The sequence below is a fragment of the Pipistrellus kuhlii genome, unplaced genomic scaffold, assembly GCF_014108245.1.
Source record: "Pipistrellus kuhlii isolate mPipKuh1 unplaced genomic scaffold, mPipKuh1.p scaffold_m20_p_9, whole genome shotgun sequence".
Lineage (NCBI taxonomy): Eukaryota > Metazoa > Chordata > Mammalia > Chiroptera > Vespertilionidae > Pipistrellus > Pipistrellus kuhlii.
Window position 1 is genome coordinate 32258772 of NW_023425595.1, and position 21012 is coordinate 32279783.

Consider the following 21012-nt stretch of genomic DNA (forward strand, 5'->3'; position numbering starts at 1 on the left):
TGTTGGTATTCCAATTCATACTTTTAAAAAGCTGCCTAATACATGGACTATGTTTGAAATTTCAACTGTAGTTGCTACCAGATACAATTATGTCCAGAAAAGTTGTTGCCAGCTAAATCTTAACATATGATCCTTGCTTTATTCTAATTCATTTTACTTTGCTTCTTAATAGAATAGTCAATTTAGCCAATTAACAAATGTTTAAAAATAAGACAATATTTTATAAAACAGGGTAGGATATATAGCAACAAATTACTTAGTTGAAACAACCATTCAAATTATCATAGACCCACAAGATTCACTGAAATTAGACTTGTCCAAGAGAAATCAGGATGGACTAAAAAATATTATCATTCAAACACAAAAACAAACAAAAATCATATTACTAAAGTAATCATGTAATTTATTATATAAACTGGAATACTTGTGAGAATGAGTCAAAATCCAGATGAAATCCTGAGTGAACTGCAGAAATCATGACAGTCACAAGCACACTGGGATGTACAGTCACCTTTCCTACTATTTTAATGTTATTATTATTATTAGCCACTCTGTTGGCCATCAATAATTTTATTCATGACAAATTGTCTTATAGACATTATCAATGGTGGTCTGAAGAGTAGTAAAGGAAACATGAGGATTAGAGGTTTTCTGATTTACTGATATAATACTACATGCCTGTAGTGCTTTTTAGATAATTTTTTAAAGTAACCTTCCCATGAATTCTTTACATATGAAAAAGTAAAATAAAAAGCTATATAAGCATAACCCATGGACAGAGACAGTAGGGGGTAAGGGCATGTGCTGGGGGAAAGGGAGAACGGCTGGGGAGAGGTCAATGGGGGGAAAAGGAGATATATGTAATACTTTAAACAATGAAAAATTTAAAAACAAAACTGTGTAAGAATAGTCCATATAAAGAATATGTACTCCTAGCTGGTTTTTCTCAGTGCTTAGAGCATCAGCCCTCAGTCAGAAGGGTCACAGGCTCAATTCTGTACCTTGGTTGCAGGCTCCTTGATACCAAGCCCCAGCCGGGGCACAACCAATCAATGTATCTCTCTCACATCCATTTTCTTTTCTCTGTCTTTCCCCATTCCTTCCACTTGCTTTAAAAATCAAAGGGAAAAAGAAGAAAAATTCAAAGGAAAAACTATTCTTGGGTAAGGATTAACAAAACAAAACAAAAAAAGAATATACCATAATGTGTTCACATATTTTCTATTGATGGACATAACTATTTTCAATGCTACCATTTCAAACAATGCTATAATGAATATCTCTGTACATGTTTCTTTTTAAATAAAGGGAGAAAACCTGTTTCTACCCACATACTTTGTTGTCCCATGTCTTGATTGCTTCTTTCCCTATTATCATCCCTGCCTCACTTGCTCACAGAATTCTCAGGACCCAGTGTGATAATGAAGAGCAAAGCAATTTGGAGAATGTTAAGACATGACATGTGATAGCTACTGTTGGCGAATTAGAGTTGGCCTGTGTTGGCTGTCTCTCCCCGCCATCTGCACACATTGCCGGCCCACCCACTTCCATACACGTTGTGCTCCTTGTTCTGGTCTCAGCAGCTGCTCCAACTCATCTGATGTGGGCAAAGCTGGCTTACGGAATTAATCCTACTTTGTCACACTCCTGACCCTGACAAGTGCAGATAGGCCCACCAGATACCCAAACAAGTAGGAAGGAGAAAGAATACATTATTACTATGAAATAATATAATACAGAAGTATATTATTATATTGCAAAATGCAAAACTCCTTATTCACCAAACCTTAACCAACATTCCCCAATGGCACCCCATTCTCAGAGGTAACCACTGTTATAAATTTGTTGTTTAACTTTTTAGACTTTTCCTAATCATGTATACACATACGCACACACATATACATATGTGCACATCTGTATATAATTAGAGACAAACGTGTGTTTGGTTTACATATCTCAATTATACTGTATAATTTGTTCTGCAACTTGCCTTTGTCACTTAAAAATTTCTTTAAGCCGAAACCGGTTTGGCTCAGTGGTAGAGCGTCGATCTGCAGACTGAAAGGTCCCAGGTTTGATTCCGGTCAGGGGCATGTATATTGGTTGCAGGCAGGAGGCAGCTGGTCAATGTTTCTCTCTCATCAACGTTTCTAGCTCTCTATCTCTCTCCCTTCTTCTCTGTAAAAAATCAATAAAATATATTTTTTTAAAAATTCTTTGACATGTTTCATATCCTATATAATAAAAGGCTAATATGCAAATCAACCAAATAGCAGAACAACTGGTCACTATGACGTGCACTGACCACCAGGGGGAAGACACTCAAAGCAGGAGGAGTGCTGCTCAGCCAGAAACCTGGCTCATGGCTGGTGAGCACAGTGGTGATGACAGGAGCATCTCCCACCTCCAAGATAGTGCTAAGGATGTCCGACTGCCAGCATAGAGAGTGGACCTAAGCCATCAGTCGGACATACCCCGAGGTCACCCAGACTGGGAGAGGGCGCAGGCCAGGCTGAGGGACCTGTACCCCGAGTGCACAAATTTCATGCAGTGGGCCTCTAGTTAGTATATAATAGACTCTTCATACTTGTAAAAGCTCAAGAAAAAATGCCATAGTAAGACTATGCCAAAACCTTATTTTCCCATTTTGCTATGTCTGAATATTTAGGTTGCTCATAGTGTTTTGTCGTGACAAAGAATGTTATATCAGTAATACTGGTACAGCCCTAGCTGGTCTGGCTCAGTATTTAGAGTGTCAGCACATTGGCTAACGGGTCCTGGGTTGGATTCTGGTCAAGGGCATGTATTTTAGTTGCAGGCTTGATCCTCAGCTCCAGTTGGGTATATTCAAGAGGCAACCAATCAATGTCTCTCTCGCATCGATGTTTCTCTCTGTCTCCCTCCCTTTCACTCTTTCTTAAAAAAAAAAAAAAAATCAATGGAGAGAATATCCTCAAAAGAGGATTATCAAAAAACAAAACAAAAAAATAATACTGGTACACACCTTCTTTTATACACAAACTAATTTCTCTAGGATACGTACCAATATTTGGAATTGATGAAGTCCATACATGTTAAATGTCAATAGGTACTCCCAAATTATCGAAGGTATACCAATTTTAGTCCCACCAACAGAGTATAAAAAGTAGTTTCTATACCCTCCCAACAACAGATGTTATTTTTATTTTATCAATATACAAAATAGAAAACAATAAATTAGTTCTAATTTGCATTTTCCTGATTTCCAGAAAAGTTAAATATCTATTCATATGTTTTAATTGGTGATTCTTATTTTTTATGAGAAGTATTGCCAGTTTGGGGGTGGGAGGAAAAAATAAAAAGGAAAAAACAAAAAAAGAAGTATTGCCAGTTTGATTTTAAACCTGAGGACTCAGAGATGCAAAGGTGACAACTTGTAAGCAGCCTAAGTCAAAGCTAAGTTTAATCACTTCCCATGAAAACTAGGCCTGTTGAGCAGCCAATGTATTGTCACTATCCAGGGATCAACAACTATGGCCTGTGGGCCAGCTTCCCCCTATTTTGTGAATGAATTCTTACTGGAACACAGCCACACACATACTGGTACAGCCCTAGCTGGTCTGGCTCAGTATTTAGAGCGTCAGCACATTGGCTAACATTCATTTATGTATTATCTATAGCTATTTTTGTTCACCAATGGCAGAGGTGAGTAGTTGTGACTGACTATATGGCCTACAAAGCCTAAAATATTTACTTAGTCTAAATAAAACACTAACTCAAATTTAACACCTAAAGAAAAGTTTAGAGATTAATTGTTAAGAGCTAAGGCACTGACATTTGTGGGAAAGGAAAGCCAATTCTCCCCTCTAGATTCTACCTTTCTGAAGATCCTGGCCACAAAACTTAAGTAATTTCTAATGAGAATTTTAGGGCCATTAAGTTAGTGTAGGGCAGAGGGGGAATTTGTCCGCAGGCTGATGCTCTATCCACTGAGCCAAACCGGTTTTGGCTCAAGAAGATTCTTGAGTAACCTTATAACCATTGTTTTGAACTCTGGTGTCCAGTAGCTTGCTTGCTTTCCTTTCTTTTCATTTGTGACATGTTTCTTTGTCTCTGTTTTTTGGCTGCTTCCCTGTGTTTGTTTCCATGTATTAGGTAGAGCTGTTATGTCTACTGTAATTGGTAGAGTGGCTTTGTGTAATAGGTGTCCTGTAGGGCCGGCCCAGTGGCTCAGCCTCTTCAGTCACCTGAGCTGGGCACTCTAGGTGTGCCACTATGTAGACTGTATACACAGTCTTGTTGTAGTTGAGCCTTGATTGGCATCACTGGGAGGAACTGGCCTCCAGGCCAATTGGCTGTGAGGATCAGCTGCAACTTCTATAGAAGATCTGCTATGAGGAGATACCCCTATGGAGCAGGAATTGCTTCATGGGGCTTTGGTGCTGATCTGCCCCTTGAGTGTGTCACCTGTGATGTGTAGTGTTATAATCTGATATGGTCTGAAGTTGTCCACTGGGTCACTATTCTGGGGCCTCCTAGGAGGTACAAAGTCAGTTGCTGCCTAGGGCCACCCAGCAGGAGCTATAGAGAGATCTGCAGATGGTTGCTACTTGTATTGGGCTAGGAAGTGCTCAGATGGGGCCTACCTATGAAGCAAGGCAGGCTGGTACTAATGTTGGGTCTTGAACCTTTTATTGTTAGGTGTGAGGCATGCTGATTCCAGCTGCTGTTTAAGAAATTTTGGCAAAGTCTGAGCCTGAGCCAGTTTGGGTGGGGCTGCAAATTGGATGGGGCAGAGTCTCAGAATCACCAGGACTGAGTGAACAGTGTGGGCCACACTGATGGAAACTTAAGATATGGCTGCCCATCAGCTCAGCTCAGGTACACTGACCCCTGCAATCACCTCTGTCTGGGAGAAGGCCATCCCCGAGTTCCTGCCCTGATGCCAGACAGTCCAGTTCATCCCCGTATCCCCATATGTCCCTGGATTCACCCCAAGGCTGCTGCCTGGCACTAGAGCTCAAAGGAATCAGGACCGTGTAAGTTCGTGTGTGGGCCCTTTAAGAGGAACACCTGGGACACCAGCAGCCTCGGTGTCACTCAGCCACAGTCCCTAGTGGTTTTTACAGCCTGGAGTTATGGGGACTTCTTTTCCCAGCTCTGGAACCCTGCGCTGGGGTCTGTTGTGGGGCTGGGACCCCTGCTTCTCATGGGAGGCCTTGTAAAGATCTCTCCTAATTAAAGAAACACCTCACATGGGTGTTAGACCAGCCCGTTCCATGCTTCCGCCCCTCCTACCAGTCTCAGCATGCCTTCTTCTTTACTAATCTAGTTGTAGGATTTCTGGTGGTTCTGAATGACGGTTGTTCTATATTTTAGTTGTAAGTTTGATGTGGCAAGTACCAGCATTTACCTATGCCACAATCTTCAAGGTTTTTTAAGATCCAACTGGTTAACTTATTTTCCAGGTTCATCTTCTGCTCATTCTTCTAAAATGTCTTCTATCTCAGGAATACTTTTTCCAAACATGCAAGGTATTTTCCAGGCTCTGTGCCTTTACCCATGCTGGGACCTCTTCTGAAATGCCCTTTCTTCTAAACCTACTGAACTCTTATTCACCTTTAGAATCTGGCAAAAAAAAAAAAAAAAAAAAAAAAAAATCTGACTCAAATGCATTCTCCCTTCAGAAGCATTCCTTATTCCCCCAAATTCAGGAACAGTTGTTTTGCCTCTGTACGCTCCCATATTACTTATTCCTTCACTCTATTTCATTCCTCTGTGAGTCGAAGCTAGCTACATACATGTTTCACTTGACTAAGCTCCTGGAGAGAAGAAACAATCTTATTCACCTATCTGCTCCATTCTAGCACACTGCTCATGCACAGTAGGCACTAAATAATCCTGACTGACTGAATGAGAGCTTCCATTCTCAACCTAATCTAGTGAGGCAGCTAGTAAAGCCAAATTGTCAAACAGAAAAATCCCTCTAATTTAAAGTCACGTACCTAACATGAGTCACCAGCAGAAAATGTCATGAGCCTGCCACTTTAAGGGGACTGGCAAGCTGACTGTGTTAACACAACCCTAATTAAGACTAAAGGGGACTAAGGCAAAGAAGAGAAATTGGGAGATTAAGAGGTGTGGATTCTACAGGCCACCATCTCCTCTGCTTGGAGCTCAAATATTCCAGCCTAGCAAGATGTACAGCAGCATATTCTCTCTTTGGGGTCAACTGTAGGATCTAAGAATTGTAAAGCAACTGATCAGGCCATTTTGTCTATCCAGCAACTGGCTCTGCTCTAGGGCATTTAATTTCTAATTGTGGTCACATAGTTTTTTATTTTCTCTAAAATGAATCCCACTGCATCAATCATAAGAGAATCCCTTTAAAGAAAGGTTTAAAACTAACAACAGCAGGGAACAAAGTCTCTAAATCTTTTAAATTACAATATCCATAGTCCATTTTGATGACATTCAGCCCACCTCTTTCAAACAATAGGTCTTATCCTATCTAATGAAGAGGGAATATGCTAATTGACAATCACTCCCATCACAAAGATGGCTGCGCCCACAGCAGAGGCCAAGATCCCTTAAGGAGCTTAATGAGCAATCAGCAGGAACCTGAGGCTACGCCTTCCCTGCCCCCGTGGGCCTTGACAGGGGACCTCAGGCCATGCCCCCCACCCTGGCATCAGACTGGGTGACCTCAGGCTGTGCCTCCTGCCTTGGCACCAGGCCAGGGGACCTGAAGCCACACACCCCCCACCCTGCGCCCTGATAGGGGACCTCAAGGTGCATTTCCCATACTGGTTCTGGGCTAGGAAACTTGAGGCTGTCCCCCCCTCCCCCACACGCCAGCACCAGGCCAGGGGACCTCAGGCCGCACCCCCCACCAGGTGGGGCTTGATAGGGGACTTCAAGTCTTGCCCCTGACCCTGGCACCAGGTCGGGGGACCTCAGGTCATACACTCTGCCCCAGCACTGGGCCAGGGGACTTGAGGCTGCGCCCCCATGCCTAGCAGGGGTTGACAGAGGACCTCAAGGTGCACCCCCAGTGCTGGGTCAGGGGAACTCAGGCTGCACCCTCTGCCCAGCGAGGTCTGACAGAGGACCTGAGGCTGTGCTCCCCCTGCCAGTAGGGCCTGACAGAGACCTGAGGCTGCGCCACCCCCCCCCACCTGGTGGGGGCTTGACAGGGGAATCTCAGGCTGTCCCCCACCTGGTGGAGGCTTGATGAGGGATCTCAAGGCACACCCCTTACCCCATCTGGGGGACCTCAGGCCACGCCCCCCATCCTAGCACTGGGCCAGGGGACCTGAGGCTATGCCCCCTGCCTGGTGGGGCTTGACAAGGACGGGACTGGCCGGGTCTGGATCTAGCCCAATTTGGGAGGGGGTGGGTGGGGGAGAGACAGCGGCCAGGTCTGGGTCTAATGCGATTTTTTTTTTAATAAATTTTTATTGTTCATATTATTACAAATGTTCCTCCCCCACCCTTCCCACCTCACCCTCTGCACTTTCCACACCCCCCATTGTCCTCATCCATAGGTGCATAGTTTATGTTCAGTCTCTTCCCACATCCCCCACTCCCCTTTTCTCCAAGAATCATCAGTTCACTCCCCTTCCATACCTCTGATTCTATTATATTCAACAGTTACTATTGTTCATCAGATTTTTTTTTTTTAATTTCCTTGGTTTTTAGATTTACTTGTTGATAGTTACATATTTGTTGTTCATAATTTTTATCTTTATTTACTTTCTCTTCTGAAAGAACCCCTTCAGCAATTCATATAATTCTGGTTTGGTGGTGATGAACTCATTTAGCTTTTTTTTATTAGTGAAACTCTTTATCTGGCCTTCGATTCTGAGTGATAGCTTTGCTGGGTAGATTATTTTTGGCTGTAGATTCTTGCTATTCATCACCTTGAATATTTCTTGCCATTCCCGTCTGGCCTGCATGGTTTCGGCTGAGAAATCAGCTGACAATAGTATAGGTGCTCCTTTATAGGTAACTACCTGCTTAGCTCTTGCTGCTTTTAATATTCTCTCTTTGTCTTTTGCTCTTGGAATCTTAATTATGATTTGTCTTGGTGTGGTCCTCTTTGGATTCCTTTTATTTGGAGTTTTGTGTGCTTCCTGGACTTGTAAGTCCAATTCTTTCACCAGGTGGGGGAAGTTTTCTGTCACTATTTCTTTCAGTATGTTTTCGATATCTTGCTCTTTCTCATCTTATGGGACCCCCATAATTCTGATGTTGGATCGTTTGAAGTTGTCCCAGAGGTTTCTTACATCATCTTCAATTTTCTGGATTCTCTTGCCTTCTAGCTTCTGTGGAGGAGTGTCTTCTGGCTCTTTTATGTTCCAAATCTTTGACTTGATTCTTGCAATCTTCTATTCTGTTTTTAGGACTCTGTATAATATTTTTTATTTCAGACAATGTATTCTTTATTTCTTGTTGATCCCTTTTCATATCCTCATAGGTCTCATTTATTTTATCGGCCTTTTCTAGGAAACTCTTGAAAAACCTTATAAGTGTGGTTTTGAACTCTATATCCAGTCGCTTTTTGTCCTCCATTTCTTTCGTTTGTGATCTATTTGGTTTAGGCATTTTCGCAGGCAGCTTTCCTGATGGGGCGGGGTTTCAGGGTGGAGCCTGCAGCTTTGGCTTCCGTCTGCCCCGCCCTATGCGGGTCCTTCAGTGCTCGTTGCAAGCGCCTCTGAGAGAAAGGTGCCCGCGATCGCCTGCTACCAAACAGTCTAGTCTCTCCCCCAATGGGCCCGAAACTGGGGTTCAGTTCAGTTGGAAGTGGAGTTGGAGGTGGCATTCAGAGCAGTCTGGAGCCCCTGTCTCCTTCCCACCGGGGCAATCCCGCAGCACAGCCAGCCGTCCCTTCTCTGCGCGCAATGTGCGTGCCTCCGGGACCACCTTTCGCCGCTCCTCCGGGTTCCGCCTTACAGCCCAGCTCCCCGTGTGAGCCTGGGTCCCCGGGGTCTGGCCTAGGACTGGGGTTCAGAGCGGTTGGAGCTGGGCCCAGCAGTCGGAGCTTGTATCTCCTTCCCGGAGGGAACGCCCGCCAGGCACTCAGCCGCCCTCCTCTCCGGCTCCGTCCTCTCCGCGCACACCGCGTGTCTCCGTACCTTGGGCTTTTACAGCTCCTCCGCTCTTCCTTCTGGTTATCTCCTTGCTTCTTGTTGTAGAATTTCCAGTCAGTCGACTTTCCTGTAGTTCTGGGTAATGTCCATTTTATATTTTAGTTGTATTTTATTGAAATTGTTGCATGCGGCTGCGGCTAGGTGCCTACCCGAGCAGCCATCTTGGATTCTCTCTAATGCGATTTTGAGGTGCATGTGGGGTGGGCAGGGACTTGACTCTGGGTCCCCCTTTTAATATGCATGAATTTTGTGCACCAGGGCACTGGTCAGAGAATAACTTCTCTCAGGACCAGCATGCCCTGTGACTGTTTTTCAGGAGAAAGTTTCTAGTGCCTACTTCTCATTAAATAGCTAGTTCATGTTTGTTCACTCAGGTGTGACTACCAGTACACAGTAGTCACTGTAATTTAGGTGCTAAAAAGGATTTCCACTCCTGCCCTAGTTTTGTTTTGTTTTTGTTTGCTTGTTTTTGTTTTTTATTGGTTTTTAGAGAGGGAGAAGGGAGGAGGAGAGGAAGAGATCGGTGTATGAGAGTAACATCGATGGGTTACTTCTTGTACACACTCCCCTCTCCCTGTATGTGCTGCCACTGGGGAGCAAACCTGCAACCTGGGCATGTGCCCTAACTGGGAATCAAACTGGCAACCTTTCAGTGCACAGGATGACGCTCCAACCAACTGACCCACACCAACCAAGACTGCCCCTAGTTTAAAAGACAAGCAGCATAGAATAGATACTTCCCCAACAAGGTCTGAAACCCGTTTCAGACCTTGAACTCTTAGTATCTAACTTTTCTATATAAAAACAAGGAAAACAAGCCCTTAGAGCAGGTGTGGGGAACCTTTTTTCTGCCAAAGGCCACTTGGATATTTATAACATCATTCCAGGATTTTTTTTTAATATATTTTATTGATTTCTTAGAGGAAGAGAGTTAGAAACATTGATGAGCTGAAACCGGTTTGGCTCAGTGGCAGAGAGTCGGTCTGCAGACTGAAAGGTCCCGGGTTCGATTCGGGACATGTTCCTTGGTTGCGGGCACATCCCCGGTAGGGGGTGTGCAAGAGGCAGCTAGTCGATGTTTCTCTCTCATCGACGTTTCTAGCTCTCTCTCCCTTCCTCTCTATAAAAAATCAATAAGAAAAAAAATATATATATACATATATATATATATATATATATATATATATGTATATATTTTTTTATTTTTATTTTTTTAAAGAGAAGAAGAAAAAGAAACATTGATGAGAGAGAAACATCAATCAGCTGCCTCCTGCACACCTCCTACCAGGAATGTGCCCGCAACCAAGGTACATGCCCTTGATCGGAATCAAACCTGGGATCTTTCAGTTCACAGGCTGATGCTCTATCCACTGAGCCAAACCAGTTAGGGCTATTCCAGGATATTTATAACAAAATTGTCAACTTAAAAATAGCCTGCTATATTTGGTCAAACATTTAGTTTACTCACTCCTAATGCTTTGGCAGGACCAGACCAAATGATTTCACGGGCCTTATACGACCCTTAGGCCAGACATTCCCCACCTGTGCTATAGATGCTGAAAACTCTGATCCTCTTCCAAAGTTATTCCTGCTTTGGTAAAAACATGTGAACAGTATGCTCTTGGATTTGCTTGGTCTTGATCCTGTATATGATGGGATTCAGCATAGGTGGAACCAGAATGTAGACATTAGCAAGCAAAATGCAGATATGAGGAAGAATGTAGCGTCCAAACTGCTGAGTAAGAATAATGAAGATAGCAAGCCCATAAAAGAGGATGATGAAGACATGGAAACCACCTATTTTGAGAGTCTTCTGAGGAGCATCTTAGGAAGACAGCATGGATAATCAGCACATGGGAAACAAAAATTAAAGGGCATCTAAAACCTATGTTTGCTATTATTACAAAAAGTCCAAAACTGCCTTAGAGTAAGGAAGAGAATTATAAGTGATCACAGTAACTTAGAAGAATCTGAGACCAGGCTGCCTAAAACCTTACTTTACCAATAGCTATTAATGAGACCATCATTTCTAGTAACAGATTCCAGGGCACTAAAACCAGCCTAATTTAAATGCATCCGAGCCCTAGTTGGATTGGCTCAATGGATAGAGCATCATGCTGACGGGCCCCAGATTCGATTCCGGTCAGAGCACGTGCCAGGGTTTCGGACTTGGTGCCCAGGGGTGAGGGTGGGGTGGGGGGATGGGAGGCAGCCAATCAATGATTATCTCTCATCAATGATGTTTCTACAATATCTCCCTCTCCCTTCCTCTCTGAAATCAATAAAAATATATATTTCTAAATAATAAAATAAATGTATCTGAGGTGCTTAGAAATTTTCAAGGTTACTTCTGAACTATAAATATATAATGTTTAAAGAATATTTATAAAATAATTCATCTCTTGTATTTAGGAAACTATTTGTTGTGTGCAAATTATTATTAATGTTAACTCAGTAGAATTAAGCCAAAAGGCATGATTAGTAGTGGTCACAATTTTTCAGTGTCATAAATAATACACAGATTTTATTCCTTAAAATAAAATACATTCAATATAGCCGCTCTGGCCCTAGCCAGTTTGGCTCAGTGGACAGAGCATTGGCCTGCAGACCAAAGGGTCCCAGATTCGATTCTGGTCAAGGGCATGTACCTCAGTTGTAGGCTCCTCCCCGGCCCAGGCCATGATGGGGCATGTGCAGGAGGCAACCAATTGATGTGTTTCTCTCACATCAATATTTTCCTCTGTCTTACTCTCTCTCTAAAAATCAATGGGGAAAAAACATCCACAAATGAGGATTATAAAAAACAAACAGATAAGCCCCTCTGCTTTGGTAGTCCCTCCCACTCCACCACACATGCCCACCCTTTTCTCAAACCTAAACTGCTGACTAAATCTATATTATAAAAGGCCTGTGGCCGTAACGTGGCAATGACCGGACAGGGAACCAGGTGAGTGGCAGCAGTGTCCAGAGCGAAGCAGCCCAGGTCTTAGGCGCCTGGCACCCAGCAGGTGGATGGGGTAGTGGGTGGGTGGGCGGGGCTGCTTGAAATCGTGTACTGAGCTTCTAGTAAATAAATAAAATAAATGAAGTGACATGATATATCATTTCGCCCATAACAGATTGGAGCTACCAAACCATCTCCTTCAGCCATGCCTGGAAGTAATCCTGATAGAATCCGGCATTCTGATGAGCAGTGGCTGCTGCAGCCTAAGAACTTATGACTGGGAGTCTTCTGGAGATGGGACTTCAATGGCTCCAAAATTACAGTGTCCTACAGCAACACGTTCCAAACCTTTCTTGGTCCTCAACACCTTTGTGATTTAGGAGGACTATCAGGATAAAGGCTAATTTTCTCTACTATTTAATTACCTTGATCTAGAAGCAAGCACATACACAATGAGTATAACCGAATGACATTTTTCAAAACAAATATTTCCAATATTATTAAATCAAATGAAAACTGTAATCAAAACAGTCTCTTTAGGAAGTTATTTACTTATTTTAAGAATATTACCATCGCTAGAAACATTTACAAAACACTCCTTTGACAACTGCCTTTAAAACCTACTCCATGTGAGACAGACACAAAAAGTGTCACACCCCATTCACCAAAAGAGTTATTGCCTTGCTTGACTCTCACAGTATCTTCTGGCTGTTTCTAAAAATTAAATCCACCAAGAAAGAGTGAAGATTTGTTACTTTTAAGAATATTCAAAAAAATGGCTTAGAAGCCAAAAATGCTCTGAGCACTTACAGCATCACCAGAATAAATGTAAAGGTTGAAAACACAATTACTTTGAGGGGGGCTCACTTACAAATACTATAACTATTCCACAATTACAATGAAAGGGACAAGATATGTGCAATATATCCCATGTGTTAAAAGTAAATTATTTTATTACTTTACAATCACACATTATATAATTATAAAATTTGGCTGGAAGAAATCTTCTAGATCATATAATCCAAACTTCATTTTTACATATGGAAAACTCTAGTTCTCCACCGAGGTTAGGCAATTTGTTTCTGGTCACACAGCAGATTAGCAGCAGTCAGAACTAGAATCTAGTCACCCTGACATCACCATAACCTACAACATATCCCAATCCATACACCTCCCCCACTTCTCTGTTCCTCACTGCTCTCTTTTAAAGGGAAAGGAGATCAGTGGGGGCACTAAAACACCAAGAATGGTTCTGAAACACAGCAGCTGAGAAACAATGGTTTATGACCAGGGTCTCTATGCAGTTGCCCTTAGGGGTATGAACCATTGTTTAGTTCACAAGAGTTCTGGGTACTCTCTCTCAGACTAGGGATCGGTGAAACCTTTGGACACTGCCCCCCAGCTAGGAGAATAAGTTTATTAAACCTCTTGCCTACCTCTCTGCAGTAACCCATTTGCCTCAAGTAACTGAAAGGTTACTATGAAGAATCCAGAACAGAGCAGGGGAAGTATGTAGTAGAGCTCCTGTTCTAGAAAAAGCTGACCTATGAAAAAGCAGAGGGCAGGAGCCATCTTGGCTTACCTCCTAGTGGAGCTTCCTCAGGCGCAGAAGAAAGTGATCCTTGTCAGTGTAGCTTAGAATTAAGCCTTTACCCAGGGAAGGGGCAAAGGGACAGGAAGGCTTGTTCAGTCCCCCATTCCACCCATGTTGGTCAGCTCAGTCTCACATCATCCCAGGCAGCCCAGCATTCTGCAGCTCAGACAGCAACCGGAAGAGAAGCCACACAGCCTAGGTCAATGGGGTGAGTCAGTGGCAAAGCAGGAAGAGTCACTGGGGCAGAAATTCTGGCCTCCTCTAGCAAGATTGACAAACCACACCCACCCCTGGTCAACAATGGAAGGCCCTGCCTTATTAGAATTCTGGCCTATGAGCAGGAAAAGTCCTTCTTCAGGAGACTCCATACCGTCCTCATTTCTAGGGTGTTTCTCCTAACAAAAACCTGCCATGGTTTTCTTTTGCCTAAAGCCTCACATCTAAATTCTTTGGCTTAATTTTCCTCCAAGTCCTCCATTACATGGCCTCAAGTCATTTATTCAATCTTATTTCCCACTATTTCAATGTACACTCTGAAATGATCAAGCCAGTCTTCCCACTTCTCTTGGCATGAGCCAAGCTCTTTCTCATTTCCATGCCTTCAGTTAGCCAGCAGTGCTTAATTCAAACACCTTCAGGACTTAGATAACAGAAATAAATGCTCCAATGAAGCATATGGCAGAACAACAGTGCTGCCCCCACCTAAAGGAATGTAAATATTTTAATTCAAATACTTATGTAATATTTCACTGTGAGCATTGCAATCACATTTTAAGTAGTTACCAATACTCTTAATAGCTTTCAAGTGAGGAAACTTCCCCAAGGTTAGACAGCTGGCAAAATGCTGGGAATTCTCTCGGCCTGTCTGAAGCAAGAGCTCTAAACTAGTAGGCTTCCAAATAATACAAACTCTATGGCAAATACAGAGCTTTAAACTCTGAAGAAGAAATTCAGTCTTCATTATATACAACCCTAAAAGTGGGATGGGAAGCCCCAGACTGGCTTATCTAACCATTTCAACAACCGCAAATTCTGTCCACCTGCCTGCCAGTCATCCCTAGTTACACCAGGTCCTATTGAGTTCCCTCTTCTCTCAATTCCCATAGGGTTTACAGATTAGACAACACAATCAAATGCTAAATTATACACTGTCATGCTAAACTGAATACTGATTCCATGTGTTTCCTAACTTCACTAGGCAAACTACTGTATTAATCTAATTAGCTCTACCAAAAATGTTTAGCCTGAATCTAATCAAGAGGAAACAATCATACAAACTCAAATTAAGAGACATTCTGCAGCTGAAACCGGTTTGGCTCAGTGGATAGAGCGTCAACCTGCCAACTGAGGGGTCCCAGGTTTGATTCCGGTCAAGGGCATGTACCTCGGTTGTGGGCACATCCCCAGTTGGGGGTGTGCAGGAGGCAGCTGATCGATGATTCACTCTCATCAATGTTTCTAACTCTCTATCCCTCTCTCTTCCTCTCTGTAAAAAATCAATAAAATATTTTTTTTTAAAGAGACATTCTGCAAAAAACTAACCTGAACTCTTCAAGAATGTCAATGCTATGATAGACAAAAATATATTTAAGAGTAAGAGGTTAAAGAACTGTTCAAAGTTAAAGGAGAGTAGGAGCATGACAAAATCTTGCCAACTGAACCTTCAATCAAAACTGAATTGGGACCTAGCTGGTTTGGCACAATGGATAGAGTGCCGGCCTGTGGGCAACTAGGTCCCGGGTTCGATTCCAATTAAGGGCATATGCCCGGATTGCGGGCTCGATCCCCAGTAGGGGGGCATGCAGAAGGCAAGCGATCAATGATTCTCTCCCATCATTGATGTTTCTATCTCTCCCTCTCCTAAATCAATAAAAATATATATTTTTAAAATATTTTTTAAAAGCTGAATTGGAAAAAAAAAATCTATGAAAGACATCATTAGGAAAACTTGAGAAATCTAAACAATTATTATATACTGGATATACTGAATCAATATTAAGTTTCCTTGAGTGCTAATTGAATTGTGGTTATATAGAAGATACTTTGGTTTTTAGGAAATAGTTACTGAAATGTTTAGGATGAACTAACATGATAATCACATCTAACAGTCAAAAGGTTCATAAAATGAAAGATAGAGAGCAAATTTGGCAAAATGTTAACCACTGGTGAATCTAAGTGAAGAGTATGTATGTTACATTATTTTTTTAAACTATCAGTATGTTTAAACATATATGAGTATATAAATATTTGTATGTTATTCCTATAAAGTCTCTGTAGTTTTGAACAGCTGGTGAGGAGAGAAATCCTGTATTACATATTCTACTCTGTGAGAGATATAATAGGCACTCATTACATAGCTGCTCACTGTCTAAGGAAACTGGGCTTTGGAAGTCAGCAACTGGACAAAGTCCACTTTGCACCAGTTGATCAGGGTGCAATGGCAAACTCTTAGGAAACAAGAGGTTCCCCAAACTTACATTGTCACACCACGGGAAAGATAGAAAAGAAGGCAACCAAAGCTATTATTATTACCTCACCTCATCACTGAGGTCACTTGACAAACGAACACTTATAGGTCAGAAAGCAATTACTACCCACACACAGGACCAAGAGCTGGGATCACAAAAACCTGACAGCCTGTAAAACAAGTGTCTCTGGCCAGTCACAGGAAAGTACCCAAGTGGTCAAATAAATATGCCTGAAACATGTGCAGTCTTGATTCCTCACCAGATAAACCAGTCCTCAACTACAAGAAGCAAAGAAATCTACAAGGCTACACCAATGGTACTTCCTGCACTGGCTTCAAAGACATTGGCCCTGAAATAGGACAAAAAGGGCAGCTGCCACAGCTACCAACAGAGGTCTCAACTCAGGAGTGTGCCATGCAAATATGCCATCTCTCCCTTCTACAATCAGATCATTTTACTTCAACTAAGTGGTCCCTTATTAGGATGAATGACTACCCATCGGCTAACCCTTAATACTTGACTCTCTCCTTCCCTCACTGACAGCCTAGATACTGCCCTTGCCAAGTAAGTCCTCCCCTAATTTAGCAGAAAGGACAGTCAAAACTATTTCCCTCAAGCCTTGATTAACTGGACTAAGAGCTATAGTAGGATAACATCGAGCTTGCTTCTAAAACCTACCATGTTCAGCATTTTTTGCCAAAGACAGAATGAAAACATGTAAGGCCTGATTGCTGAACTTTGGAATTCTAACTGTGAGAGACAAAAAAAATAAAATGTTTTTAGATTTGATTTGGCAAAAAGATCTTAACAGGTTTGGTAGTACCAAAATAACAAGATACAACTTAACAGGATTAAATATAAATCCCTGCATTTCGAAAAGAAGAAATCAACCAAACTAACACAGGATGGTGGGTACCTGGTACAGCAGGTCATATTAAACCAAAAGGTTGTCTTAGGGGGAGAAAAGGCTGCCTATAATGGGAGGTAGAGGAGAGGCTGTTACTATATACACTCTCAATGAACCATGAATCTAGCAGAGCTCCCCAAGACATCAATGCTTGTTTTGCTACTCAAGGCTCAAATCGAGTGAGCAACTGTGTGTGACCACCTTTGAAAGGCAAAGTCAGAGTACATGCAGAGAAAGAATGACAATCTTGGTGAAGGGTCTGAAAGTCAGACTGTGGCAAATGTGAGGAAAGAACTACACGTCACACCAAGGAGAACATGAAAATCTTTTTTCAAATACGGGCATGCTTATCACACAAATAAAGGAAAAAACTCCAAGAAGGCAAAACTAGAACTAGGAAGACAGATTTTGGTTTGATATAGTTAAGAACTTTCAGGATAATGAAGACCTTAAGAATGTGAGTTATGTAACTCAGAATTCTTGAACTAAAACACCAACTCCATCACTTTACAAACTGTACGTAAATGGCTTTGGGTTGCTACATTTCCTTGCCTATTAAAGGGAATAATAGTACTTACCTCATAGGGCTTTGGAAAGCAGTTCATGTAAAATGCTTAGAACAGTGCCTGACTCACAATATATGATTAAAAAAAAAAAAGTTATCTACTGCTATAACTGATTGTTGTATAAGGAACTAGATAATCCAAAAATCTTCCTACTAAATATGGCTGCAAATATAATAATTCTTAGAAAATATAATAAACATCCTTTTAGACTGTGCCATTGAGTTCTTCTCTCTCAAGTTGACACCGTTATGCTCTGCTCTGTGATACTAGGGTTTGGACTCCACCAATTCCACTTCACCTTTGCCAGCTGGGACTCCTGGTTAGGTTCTGTAAATGGGGGAGGGGGATGTACTGGGAAAATGGAAGGCAGAAGGAAGCTACAAAGGACTTCTTCCTGTGGCTTGCTGTTCCTAAACTCCCAGAACCAGCTTCATTGTGCCCCGTCAGAGGCACCAACACCAGGTGGACAGGGCTCAACCAAACCTGGCTCCTCCAGGCCCCTCCGGTGAGCTCTCTGGGATGCCAGCAGCACCAGGCAGCACCCTCCTCAGAGAATCAGAGTGCAGTTAACACCAGATCCCTCCAGACTTCTAGGTTCTGATAACCCCAACCTTTTTCCTCTCTTTGTTTTTCAGACCTAATAGGTAACTGCTTAATGCAGTTATTATATCAAAGTTAGTTTAAGATTCCCTTTTGGCTTTTGCAACCTCCTATAAGAGTTTAAACTAACAGAGTTCATTCTATTAAAATAGCTACATGTGTGCCCTGCCAAAGTGGCACAGTGGGTGAGTGTCGACCCAGGAAGCAAGAAATCACAGTTAGATTCCCAGTCAGAGAACATGCCTGGGTTGCATATTTGGTCATGTGGGGCATGCAAGAAACAGGCAATTTATGATGTTTATCTCTCATCAATGTTTCTATATCTCTATCCCTCTCCCTTCCTCTCTCTAAAAAATCCTATATAATAAAAGGCTGATATGCAAATTATCCCCTCGGGAGTTTGACCAACCAGGAGTTTGACCACTCGCTATGATGTGCACTGACCACCAGGGGGTAGCGCAGAATGAAGGCAGATGGGGGAAAGGAATTTTGTGCACCGGACCTCTAGTCAATAATAATTTTTAAAATTTCATAAAATAGCTACAAGTGGTTTCTGTTTTCTTATTGGGTCCTAACTGATATATAAATTGAGTCACAAGAAAGGAAAATCCCAGGAACCAGAAACAAAGAAGCTGCAAACTGTATTAGTGAGCCGACGGCTTAACTTTCATAGCAGTATAAGGTATTTATGAACTGCTCATAGTCCAGGAGACAGCTCTTAGTTTTCAAAAAGCAACTGAGATCCCTGAATAAAGGTTGATACCTACAGTAAAAAGAAAGACGAAGGGGTCCAGCCGGCATGGCTCACTGGTTGAACGTCCACCTATGAACCAGGAGGTCACAGTTCAATTCCCGGTCAGGGCACATGCCTGGGTTTCAGGCTCGATCCCCAGCAGGGAGCGTGCAGGAGGCAGCCAATCAATGATTCTCTCTCATCATTGATGTTTCTCTCTCTTCCTCTCTGAAATCAATAAAAATATATTTTAAAAAAATCAACTTATCATAAAAAATAAAGAGTGGTGAAAAAAATAGGAATAAATGTAGCCCTGTCAGTGTGGCTCAATTAGTTGAGTATCATCCCATGCACCAAAAGGTCACCTGACTGGGTAAAGGTATATGCCCTGGGTTGAAGACTCCATCCCCAGTAGAAGGCGTGCAGGAGGCAGCCAACTGATGTACATCTCATCAATCTCTCTCCCTCTTTCTCTAATAATAATAATAATAATAATAATAACAACAACAATCAATAAAAACATTTAAACTTTCGGACCTGGTGGAGCAGAAGGTGCCATCATGGGAGTCGACGACTGAAAGGTTCGGTGCAAGGAGCCCAAGAGCCAGGACATCTACCTAAGGCTGTTGGTCAAGCTACACAGGTTTCTGGCCAGAAGAACCAACTCCACTCTCAACCAAGTGGTGCTGAAGAGGTTATTCATGAGTGGCACCAATTGTCCCTTTCCCGGATGACCCACAAGATGAAGCTTCCTGGCCGGGAGGGCAAAACCGCCGTGGTTGTAGGGACTATCACTTATGAGGTGAGAATCCAGGAGGTGCCCAAACTGAATGCTTGTGCCCTTCGTGTGAGCAGCTGTGCCCGGAGCTGAATCCTCAAGGCTGGGGGCAAGATTCTCACTTTCGACCAGCTGGCCCTGGACTCCCCCAAGGGCTGTGGCGCTGTCTTGCTTTCTGGTCCTCTCAAGGGCTGCAAGGTGTACAGGCATTTCAGAAGGCCCCAGGAACCCCCCACAGCCACACCAAACCCAACGTGCGTTCCAGGGGCCGGAAGTTCAAGAGTGCAAGAGGCCGCCAGCCACCCGCGGCTACAAAAATTAACGCTAAATCCTATCATATTATTAAAAAGGTTTTAGATACTGGAAAAAAAATTTAAAAATAAAACCAGAAAAGAAGAAAAAAAGAGTGAATCTATACAGGTAAAATGAATCACTGACAGCACAAAAAAATAATTAATACTAATTAGAATTGTTCAACATTGACGTTGACTGCCTTTGGGAGTAGTCTCATTTATGGAAGTGCTTATTTTTTTAATATATTTTATTGATTTTTTACAGAGAGGAAGAGAGAGCGATAGAAAGTTAGAAACATCGATGAGAGAGAATCATCAATTAGCTGCCTCTTGCACACCCCCCACTGGGGATGTGCCCGCAACCAAAGTACATGCCTTTGACCGGAATCGAATCCGCAGGCCAACGCTCTATCCACTGAGCCAAAATGGTTTCGGCTGGAAGTGCTTATTTTTAATATAGATAATACCTTTTAATGTTTTTAGTGTACAGTAGGAAAGAGGCTGAAATAAATGACCCCCAACATACCTACTGACCATAGGGTTTTATCAATCAGACACAAAACATTCCCTTAGCATAGGGGTGTCGAACTCAATCAGAGAAGGGGCCAAAATCTAAAATCCAGCCTAAATCGCGGGCCGAATGGTTTACTGAACAGTCATAAACTGTCATTGTGATGGAAACGCAGCGGAGTGCAGTGATGACAGCGCGGTGCGGGCCACATTGCAAGGCCTGGCGGGACGGATTTGGCCCTCGGGCCTTGTGTTTGACACATGTGCCTTAGCAGCTCTATTTGGCCATCTGAGGCAGGGCTTTGTCCCTATCCTAACAGTTCTAGAACCCCAATCTTACTTCTTAGGCATTCTTCCCACTCCCATACTCCATAAGTAAATAAAAACAAAAAAACATTCTAGATAGAGATGTTTCTTATGTGAGCTTTGGGACAATATCTTTTCATTTGGGAGGGAGTGGAGCTTTTGGCTTTAGATTAAGATTCATC

At 42.6% G+C, this 21012-nt stretch overlaps 1 pseudogene; it reads left to right on the forward strand.

The window, feature by feature from the left end:
* The first annotated feature begins 19521 nt into the window (after window positions 1-19521).
* Window positions 19522-20080, forward strand: LOC118713454 (annotated as a pseudogene).
* The last annotated feature ends 932 nt before the right edge of the window (window positions 20081-21012 follow it).